The following is an 11,530-nucleotide window of genomic DNA, read 5'->3' on the forward strand; positions in this document are numbered from 1 at the left end:
AAAGACCTCCAAACTTCGTGTGGCCTTCAGATTAGCACAACAGTGTGTAGAGAGCTTCATGGAATGGGTTTCCATGGCTGAGCAGCTGCATCCAAGCCTTACATCACCAAGTGCAATGCAAAGCGTCGGATGCCGTGGTGTAAAGCACACCGCCACTGGACTCTAGAGCAGTGGAGACGTGTTCTCTGGAGTAATCACGCTTCTCTGGCAATTTGATGGATGTGTCTGGGTTTGGCGGTTGCCAGGTGAACGTTACTTGCTTGACTGCATTGTGCCAAGTGTAAAGTTTGGCGGAGGAGGGATTATGGTGTGAGGTTGTTTTTCAGGGGTTGGGCTTGGCCCCCTAATTCCAGTTAAGGGAACTCTTAAGGCGTCAGCATACCAAGACATTTTGGACAATTTCATGCTCCCAACTTTGTGGGAAGAGTTTGGGGATGGCCCCTTCCTGTTCTAACATGACTGCGCACCAGTCCACAAAGCAAGGTTTATAAAGACATGGAGGAACGAGTTTGGGGTGGAGGAACTTGACTGGCCTGCACAGAGTCCTGACCTCATCCCCATAGAACACCTTTGGGATGAATTAGAGCGGAGACTGCGATCCAGGCCTGCTCCCACGACATCGGTGCCTGACCTCACAAATGTGCTTCTGGAAGAATGGTCCAACCTTCCCATAGACACCCTCCTAAACCTTGTGGAAGGCCTTCCCAGAAAAATTGAAGCTTTTACAGCTGCAAAGGGCGGGGCCAACTCAATATTGAACCCTACGGACTAAGACTGGGATGCCAATAAAGTTCATGTGCGTGTAAAGGCAGGCCGACCCAATACTTTTGGCAATATATTGTACATCCCAAAACATCCAGCTCTGCCATAGAAGATCCTTTCTGGCAGCCTGTGTCTGAACATGCCTTGGGCTAGGCACACACCTATACAGTTTGTGGTTGATGCAGTTTTTCCAGTGGATTTTGTACTGCGGCTTGCGGGGGTTTTGTTTACCATTTTTTGACGCCTTTTGGATTGTGTTAATGTTGCTAGGGGGAGTTGTCATGCAGGAAATTCACCAAAAATGCCCTTTCCAAAAAACCACACTGGTTTAAAATGCACAGATGTGAACATGACCCGTAGTAAATCATGTTAAATGGATCGTAGTGCATTTCTGCAAATCTGAAAAAGCACTACAAATGCATAGGTGTGAACCAGGTTAAGACCCTTTTCAGAGTTGGAATTAGAATTGGCATGATTCTGTCTGCGATTCCAAAACGTGACACGTGTGTACGCCGTTCATCCTGAGCAGGCCCCAAACATGGTGTGATTGTGCAATGCAACAAAACACACCTGATTCAGGGCCATAATTGGGTTCCTTGGCTTGACAAACATGTATAGGGCAACCTGTGGAAATGGGTGTGAATCTCGCTTTTAAAATTGCCTGTGTTCCAACTCCATTCACACTAATGCAGGCCATAGATGGGTCGAAAATCGGCCGATTTTTCGGCCGAAAATAAAATCAGCCGATTTTCGGATCGTTCGTGGGCGATTTGGTCAGCCGTTTTTCGGCATTTTGGCCGTTTTTTTTTTTCGGTAAAGTTGGAAAAAAATTAAAAAATCTGCGCATGAGCAGTGACCTGCAAGAGGAAGACAAAAAGAAGAGGATGAAGAAGAGGATGAAGATGAGGATGATGAAGAAGAGGATGAAGAGGATGAGGAAGAAGAAGAGGATGAAGAAGAAGAATCCTTTTCTTCTTCATCCTCATCCTCTTCTTCCTTATCCTCATCCTCTTCTGAGGATGAAGAAGAAGAGGATGAGAATGATGAAGAGGATGAGGAAGAAGTGGATGAGGAAGAAGAAGTGGATGAGGAAGAAGAAGAGGATGATGAAGAAGAAGAGGATGAGGATGAAGAAGAAGAAATAGAAGAGGATGAGGATGAAGAAGAAGAGGATGAGGATGAAGAAGATGAGGATGAAGAAGAAGAGGATGAGGATGAAGAAGAAATAGAAGAAGAGGAGGATGATGAAGAGGATGAGGATGAAGAAGAAGAAATAGAAGAGGATGAGGATGAAGAAGAAGAGGATGAGGATGAAGAAGATGAGGATGAAGAAGAAGAGGATGAGGATGAAGAAGAAATAGAAGAAGATGAGGATGATGAAGAAGAAGAGGATGAGGATGAAGAAGAAGTAGGATGAAAATAAGAGGAATTCCAGTCCAGCAAAAAGTGTCTCTGCAGAGAGCTCCGCTATTTCTTTGACAGTTCTCTGTCAGTTCCTTGACATTTACAGCGGTTGCAACATTGTATCTATTTGTTTCCGAATAAAAACATCTGTATCCTAAATGGAAACAAATAGATACATTGTTGCAACCTCTATAATTGTCAAGGAACTGTCAGAGAACTGTCAAAGAAATAGCAGAGCTCTCTGCAGGGACACTTTTTGCCAGCTCTAGACGGGATGAAAATCGGCCGATTTTTTTTTTACCATTGATGGTAACGTCGGCCACTTGAACGACCGATTTTTCGTTTTTTAAAAGAAAAATCTGCCGTTTTTCTCCCCATCTATGGCCTGCATTAGTCTAGGTTCACACCTATGTGTTTACTGTTGCGTTTTGCAAAAACGCACAACAGTCCATTTAACATCATTTCCTATGGGACAGGTTCACATCTCATTTTCACCCGGTGTGTTTTTTTTGGAATGGGTCAGAGTCTTTTTTAAAAGCAAAACATTGTGTTTTTGGTTCTATAGACTTCAATAGAGATGCTGCAGAAAAGCATGTAGTGCGTTTTGATGCATTTTTGTAGGCATTTGGATGCGTTTTATTCTGCCCAGCATCAAGTTGAAAAAAAAAAAGCATCAAAAGTGCACAACACAAAAAGCACCGCAGAAAGGGATCAAACACAAGCTGCATAGGTGTTAACCAGTGATTATGCTTGCAATTTGAAAACGCACTGTGAAAATGTGCATTCGCATGTTCAGGTACCATTTATTTCAATGGTACCTGAAAATGTGAGGTGTTTTTGACGCGTTCGCGACGTGTTTTTCTGTGTGACAAACGTGCCGTGATTGCACAATCAGAATCATGTGATGCTTAACCATTAGCCGCCCGGCCAATGGCCGTTTGGCGGCTTCAGATGTGCCTCTTCATTTCGGGTGCACGCCATTTGGCGTGCTCCCGCACATGCGCCGTTTGCGGTAATGCAGAGCGGCGCAGCAGCGGGATCTGTCACGGGCCGTTCACCTCGGACACGGCCGATGACAGATCCGAGTACCGGCTCCCGTTGCTGATACCATGTGACCAATCACAGCAGGTCACATGACAGTTGTATACAATGGATGGCTTCATTCATGATGCCATCCATTGTATACTAGTGCCTAGCTGTGAATGGTCACAGCTAATCACATGCACATGTCATGTGATTAGCTGTGACCAAATCACAGCTAAGCACAAAAAAAAAAAAAAAAGCTGAATGAATCGATTTCATTCAGGTAAATGCTTGCTTATAGCAAAGTAATTCTTTGCTATAAGCAAATTGTGTAAAAAAAAAAAAAAATACTGATCACTTCCCCAAAGTAGTACAGTGTTACTATGGTAACATTGTACTACTTTGGTCATAGTAAAATATGAAAAAAAAATCTTAAAAAAATAAAATAAAATGTAATAAAAAATTAAATATAATAAAAAAAATATATATATTTTTTTTTTTCATACTGTCACCAGTCAGTGTCCCTGTTAACCGCCATGCCAGTTATATGATGACGCTGTACTGCACTGGTGACAGTATGTAAAAAAAAAAATAGTGAAAATAATTTTTTTAATTTTTTCATTTTCCGAAAAATTATGACATAAAAATACAACTTCAAAAAACTCGCCATGCCTCTTATGAAGTACATCGGACTGTCTACTCTGCAAAAAGGGGTCATTTGGGGGATATCTGTACTATTCTGACATTCTTGGACCTCAAGAAATTAGATTGGCTGTCAGTACTTCAGGATTGATCAATATTCAGATCTATACCATAGTTTGTGAACTCTATAACTTTCCTACAAACTAAAAAATACATCCTAATTTGGGTTATTTTCACCAAAGACATGTAGCAGAATACATCTCGGCCTAAATTTATGAAGAACAATTATTTATTTGTAAACTTTTATAACAGAAACAAAGAAAAATGTGGGTTTTTTTCAAACTTTTTGGTCTTTTTTTGTTAATTTAGCAAAAAATAAAAACCCCAGCGGTGATTAAATACCACCAAAAGAAAGCTCTAGTTGTGTGAAGAAAATGATAAAATTCTAGTTTGGGTACAGTGTTGTATGACCGCGCAATTGTCATTCAAAGTGTGAGAGCGCTGAAAAATGGCCTGGGCAGGAAGGTGTAAAATTGCACGGTATTGAAACGGTTAAAAAAGGTTTCGGAACTGTTTCTGGGTGTCGCGCGTACTGTGATTTTGTGCTATCGCGCATTTGTCATGCAGAAAACTGCCACAATTGCAGCAAAACGCCCCGCATTTTCAGATGCCATTGCCAGTCTAAGCAATATGTGAATGGCGCCTTACTACTTCATAAGAACCAGTTCATGACAGAACACGAGTCATAACTGAAAGCACTGCACAAACTGTTGGTGCTATATAAATTCTGTTTAATAATGATTCATGTCACTTCAAATGATTGCTGGTACTGTGATCATCATTGTAACAAGCAATCACAGTGTAAAAAAAAATCTCTGATCATCCCCCAGTGTAGTACAGTGTCTCTATGGTGAGACTGAACTACTCTGATGACGGTGTAAAAAAAAAAAAAATTGTAGAAAAAGAAAATAAATGTTTAAAAAAAATGTATTTAAGTTTATTTTTTATAACATACTTTAACCAGTCAGTGTCCCGTATCATCTCCACACCAGTCATACGATGATGCTGTACTTCTCTGCTGACCGTATGTAAAAAAAAAAAAACGTAATTTCTCCATTTTCCAAAAAATTGTGACAATAAATGACAGCTTCAAAAAACTTGCAATGCCTCTTACTAAATACCTTGTACTGGCTACTTTCCAAAAAGGGGTAATTTGGGGGTATTTGTACTGTCCTGACATTTTAGAGCCTCAAGAAATGAGATTGTTAGTACATCAGTCAGGATTGAACATTTTTCATATATACAGCTGGTAAAATAAGTATTGAACAAGTTGCCATTTTCTCAGTAAATATATTTCTAAAGGTGCTATTGACATGAAATTTTCACCACATGTTGGTAGCAACCCATACAATACATACATACAAAGAAATCAAAGCAAATAAGTCCAGAAATTAAGTTATGTGTAAAAAAAATAAATGGAAGGACACGGGAAAAGTATTGAACACGCTAACTGAAATTTATTTAATACTTTGTACAAAATCCTTTGTTGGTAATGACAGCTTCAATACGCTTCCTGTATGGAGAAACTAGTGGCATGCATTGCTCAAGTGTGATTTTGGCCCATTCTTCCACACAGTCTTCAAATCTTCAGTTCTTTCCATAGATTTTTTTATTGGATTCACGTCAGGTAATTGCCTGGGCCATTCTAGCAGCTTTATTTTTTTTCTTTGAATACAAGTGAGTTTCCTTGGCTTTGTGTTTGGGAGTATTGTCTTGAAATGTCCACCCTTGTTTCATCTCCATCATCCTGGTAGATGGTAGCAGATTTTTATCAAGCATGTCTTGGTACATTTTTTCATTCATCCTTCCTTCAGTGACATGAAGTTTGCCAATACCGTATGCTGGAAACAGCTCCACCCCATGATGTTCCCATCTCCAAACTTCACTGTTGAAATGGTGTTTTTGGGGTGATGTGCAGTGGCATTGGACCTCCAAACGTGTGTATTATGGCATCCAAAGAGTCCAATTTTGGTCTCATCTGACCAGACTATTCTCTCAGTATTTCACAGACTTGTCTAACTGTTGTGCAGCAAATTTAAACGAGCTTCAGCATGCTTTTTCTTCCACAATGGAGTCTTGTGAGGTGAGTGTGAATACAGACCATGGCAGTTGAGTGTATTACTTATTGTATTCTTTGAAACAATTTTACCTGCTAAGTTCTTTTGGAAGCTCTCCACAAGTGGTTCTTGGCTCTTGAACAACTCTTCTGATAATTATTTTCACTACTCTGTCAGAAATCATGTGATAAGCACCTGGTCGTGGCCTGTTTATGGTGAAATGATGTTCTTCCAACTTCCGAATTATGGCCCCAACAGTGCTCACTGTAACATTCAGAAGTTTGGAAATCTTCTGTAATCAATGCCATCAGTATATTTTGCAATAATAAGGTTGCAAAGGTCTTGAGAGAGCTCTTTGCTTTTACCCATCATGAGATGTTTCTTGTGTGTCACCTGGATAATGAGACACCTTTTTATAGGCCATCAGTTGAGACTGAAACAGGTGATATTAATTTGCAATGACAAGGGTTAGGTAGATTCACCCTCTCTATTTGTCCTGTTTGCCATTATCAAAAGTAAAAGCAACCCCAGATCTTGGGTTGTCCTCAGAAATGTAATAGAGGGAAAATTTTCCAATGGGGACACTAGTTCTGATGACCTGGGGGTCCTCAAGGAGTTCCCTTAAATTTTCTCACTTCCTGTTTTGGCTATGGGGCAGGAAGTGAAAGTAAATCTTCCCAGTGGGACACAGATGGCAAAAAAAACTAACAAGGGTTATAACCCTCCCCTTACTGTATACAAAATGAAGAAAAAGGTTTTGCCTATAGTTCTACTTTTATTTCCACTATGTCTGGCGGATTCCTATTTATTTTATATTATGAAGAATTTAAAAGCAGTTGTGGAAACAGCTAAAATGCATAGGTGAAGAAACCAAAGTTGGCAGTGATGGAGGGAAAATCTCGTTGTCTTTATTTCACAATGACATTGAAGATAAGTCACTCCAAAGTACAAAATGTATAGAGCAGTGTACTTTAACCAGTGTCTTGGGAAACATTTGTGGTTGATGCAAGTGGTGGGCTGTTAGCAGGTCTGCTCTACATGTTTGAACACCTGCTGTGTTGTACATTTCACATAAGCATGATGCTAATTAAAAGCTATTTTATTTATGTAACTTCATTAAAATGACTATAAGGCAGCGATGCCAGAAGTCTTTGCCAAATAGTGTGGATTTGTCTTGCAAGAGCATAAAGTGGAATTCCGCCCAAAACCTGGCTAACTCTAAACCTACTCACACCCCCCTTCTAAGCCTACTCTATCTAACCCTGTGAAGAAAAGATTACTATACTTGCCTGTTCTGAATCCAGTCTGGTCTCGCGCTGAGCTCTTCTGTGTAGAGCAGAGGCAGCTGATAACAGACGCCCCACAGTAAGTCTATGGGTGACGTCATCTCCTGTTCTTTTCTCAGCTGTTGTCTGCTTCCTCTCTGCACACAGAAGCTACCGCCGGAGACTGGACCGGAGCAGCTTCAGAATAGGTAAGTATAGTAATCTTTTCTTCCCAGGGTTAGATATATTTGGCTTAGTGGTAGTTGACGGAATTTATTATGACCACCACTTCCCCTTTATCTGCTTCCTTGATTATGATCTTAGAATTTTCCTTGGAGGGTCATCTTTTCACCTTGATTCAAATTCGATTTATGATGTCTTGGAGATTTTTATACCTGCCGTGCTAAAGAGACTAGCTCTTTTTCGACAAGTTTTTGGAAGAGGACCATATTTTCACCCCTAGAATGTACAGGATAAAAATCAGAGCATTGGATTCGGTTCGGTTTGAGTGCCGTCCAGCCTCATCTAAACTTACCTGCTTGTTCACAGTCTCCTTTAGAATGAACACTGAACTGTGCAGCGTAGTGTACATTTTTATCACACCTTGGTGCCAGAATGAATGAATCCCCGTGTGCAGGCATGGGAGTCACATCATTCCACCCTGGCCAGTCAAAATGACTGAAGATCCCAAACCCAGAAAAATGCTGGGCGAAGATGAGGACACCAACTGGAGGAGATTAATTTAATTTATACATTCATAAACATGTCAAGTCTAAATTGCACCACATGTTGCAATCTGTACCATCTCCTTTAGATCTACTAACAAGTGTGTAGCCCAAGGCTTTGCCTAATTGTATACAGATTGGTTGAATATTTTAAGAAGATCATCATAGTACATAATTTTGGTAAGTCTTGATTGGACAGGGATTTTAAAATAGAATCCCAGCCTAAACCTATCCAGGCTTAAAACATTCCCTCCCACCTCCTAACACCTATGCTGGCTAACCTGTGTCAAAGAAGATGTATGCACTTACCTATTTGGAGCGGTCATGTGATCCGACTCCCCTGTGTCAACTATCAGCAGACAGCTAAAGTTACACCTAAAAATAGAAGTCCAGTTTTCATTGTATATAGTTTGTTTGGGCCTAGCTGGTCCAAACAAACTGTTTCTATTGCATACTGGGGGTACAGCTCGTCTGCTGCCAGAATTAAAGATAGCCGGGCAGAGTGTTTCTCTGCCACTCAGAAGGAGCCTTGTATTTTTAATCAATGAAAACAAGGTTTCTTCACATTGGTCACAGTGTGAAGCAACTCGCTTTAATTTGTGTATCAAACAGGAAGTTGCCCCTTTCAGAGCACAGCTTTTCAGAGCTTATTATATGAGGTGTGACAATTTAATTCCCAGAATTCCCGCAGCATAGCGGTGGTGGGTAACATGGGCGTGTTAGCGTGTTTTGACATGTTCTAACTTACATGCGCCTGGGTTTCAGAGCAGTTGGTAGTCTTTACGGCGTAGTAGAAGAAATAACACGTGTGTTTGCGTTGTGCTGTTGGTGGAAAATGAGTGACAAGAATCTGGAACACTGAATCAACATCAAATTTTGTGTGAAAATTGTCAAAGGTGCGAGTGAAACTTTAGCTCTGTTACAGTCTTATGGTGAACATTTAATGAAGAAGTCAAGTGTTTTTGAATAGCATAGGCAGTTTAACCCCTTCACCCTGGCCGCACGCAAATGTGCGGCCTCCCGGCATCTGGGGCTAGATGCTGAGCGGGCGCACATTTGCTGAGAGCGCATGCCCTGCGCACTCCCAGCACACATGTGCGGTACTCACGGAAAGGTCCCGGTCCGCTCTGTCGATCGGGACCTTTCTCGATCATGTGACCGGCCTTGACGTCACAGCGGCCACATGACACTAAGCCCTGTCCCGCCCTCCTCTCGGCACAGGAACTCCTCTTCACGCAAGGACGATCCGGCGTGAAGGGGTAAAGGAGGGGAGGGAAGATGTCCACGATGACGCAAATAGTGAGCATCCAAAAATGTAAAGGATGGATGCAAATGTGGAAAATGAAAAGGTTACAGAATTTTGTTTGGAGGACAAGACCGGAACTCTAGCTGGAAAAATAGATTCTCCTCAATGACAATGCTCCTGCACATGATGCGTTTTGTGTTCACGAGTAACTGGCCCAGAAATCAATTCCAAAAATTGACCAACCTCCTTATTCCCTTGCGGCTTTTATCAGGTTCCAAAATTTTAAAAATGCCATAAAAAGACACAGATTTGAAAACATGCCGGACATTTAGCACGACACGACAAAGATACGGTGCAGCCTTCTGGAAAACTAATTCCAGGAAATGTTTATGGCACTGGCACAGTTTTCTAGAAAAGTGCATTGCTTCACAAAGGGACTACTTTGAGGGTGACAACAGTCGCTAGTGTATAGGTAAGCAGGCTTTTTTTTTTTTCCCTGTCCATTCCAGGAATTAAATTGTCACGCCTCGTATGTAGCTAATGTTACAACACTATGGTACAGAGTACATGTAGCTGTATCATTATGCAGTTCATTTGTTTGGGACAGCTTTGCCATAAGCAAACTATTTGAAGTCCTAGGAAAGCTGGAATTCTGCTTTTAAATATGTTGTGGCAGCCCCCATCCCACCTACATTGTAGTGACTGTCACAGGACAAACATACTTCACATACCTGCAGCAGCCCCACAAAAGCCTGCTGTTACAGCTACATACCATACTCTTCTGTAGTTGGCTGCTAGAGAGTTGGGGAAACCCAAGAAGTAAGTTTGTTTTCACAGAAAGAGTTGCAGTTTTTCTAGTTATACAGAATGCCACATGGCCATTTTTGATACATAGAGCACTGAGTTAATTGCACATTTTCTATAGCAACAGTATAGCAAAAAGTTCCTGGCGATCTAAATCTTTCCTGTAGTATTGTATTATAATGGGAATTCATAAAAGGCAAACGCCAAGGCTGGAACTCAATCTCGATGCATTCTCCAGTCATAAATACAGTCTGTCATTACAGTATACAGATTGAGGAGAAAATAAATAAGTACAGAACAGCAAGATCGGCTACATTTTAAAGCCGTGCACACTTGATTGTGTGTCATCTTAGTGTCTTCAATAGACTTATCGCTTTCTAATGAGCTCTTGTCCACATATTATTCTGTGTGTAATTTGTAAACACACACAGAATCTCATAAACTATATGGAGTGTTCCTCTCCAACAATACAAACATTTTCTGTTTATCACCAAACATTTCATTTATCCCATTACACGGTGAAAGAATTATTATCTCCCCTGTTGCAGCAAAAAACCCCTTTCTCCTCTAATGGAATTCTGTTTTGGAAATGTATTTTGGTATTATAAGGTTCCACTTTATAGTGAGTACGGTTCAATCAGTGATCTAAAAGGCACTTAAATGCTTTGAACAAGACACATAAAAAGCTTTTTATTGCAAGCGCTTTGCTGTATGTACCAATTTTGACATTGATCTCATTCCATGTCGGGGTATTTTGGAAGCAGCCCATAGCATATAAAATCGCATGGTGGCTTTTGATCTCCAGCTGGTGATTAAGCCACATGATGGAAGTTTCAAATGTTCTTGCGCCCATTAGCATAGCCCTAAAACGGCGCTGTGATAAATGCGGCCGAGGTTCTTTTTCCCTAATAGGAAACATTTACATAGAGAGATCACAAAGTTACACCTGTTTATTTACATTACTAAGTAATGGATCACTGTAGACAGAGGTGAATTCATTAGCAGGACTGGTTTTCCGTAGATATTTTGTAGAAAACAGGCTTTATGTTTTAACTTTTTCTACGTGTGCTGGTTGCATAAAGCTGTAATTACCCGTCCATTTTTTTTCAAGCGTCGGCGTCTTTGTTTGCTCAAAGAAGAATTGTTTAGTGAACTGCTAATGCATTCCAAGATATTTTGCCGATGTGTTGCGGATTCGATTTGCCATAATTTGAGTTTATAGTGGAATTCCAGTCATTACCTAACTAACGCTAAATCTTCTTCCACCCCCATTCTAAAGCTATTCTATCTAACCCTTTAAAGAAAAGATCACTATACTAACATATTCTGAAGCTGCTCCAGTCTGGTCCCAGGATGAGCTGTCAGTGACTCCTTCTGGGTGCAGGAGAGGCAGCCAACAACAGATGCCCCATAGTAAGTCTATGGGTAATGTCATCTCCTAGGCATTTCCCAGCCGTTGTCATCTTTCTCTACTTCACAGAAGACACCATTGGAGACAGGACCAGGGCGGCTTGAGAATAGGTAAGTATAACGATCTTTTCT

Source organism: Staurois parvus, unplaced genomic scaffold, assembly GCF_062004578.1.
Source record: "Staurois parvus isolate SC_StPar_1 unplaced genomic scaffold, SC_StPar_1.0 ptg000718l, whole genome shotgun sequence".
In the NCBI taxonomy this organism is placed as follows: Eukaryota; Metazoa; Chordata; class Amphibia; order Anura; family Ranidae; genus Staurois; species Staurois parvus.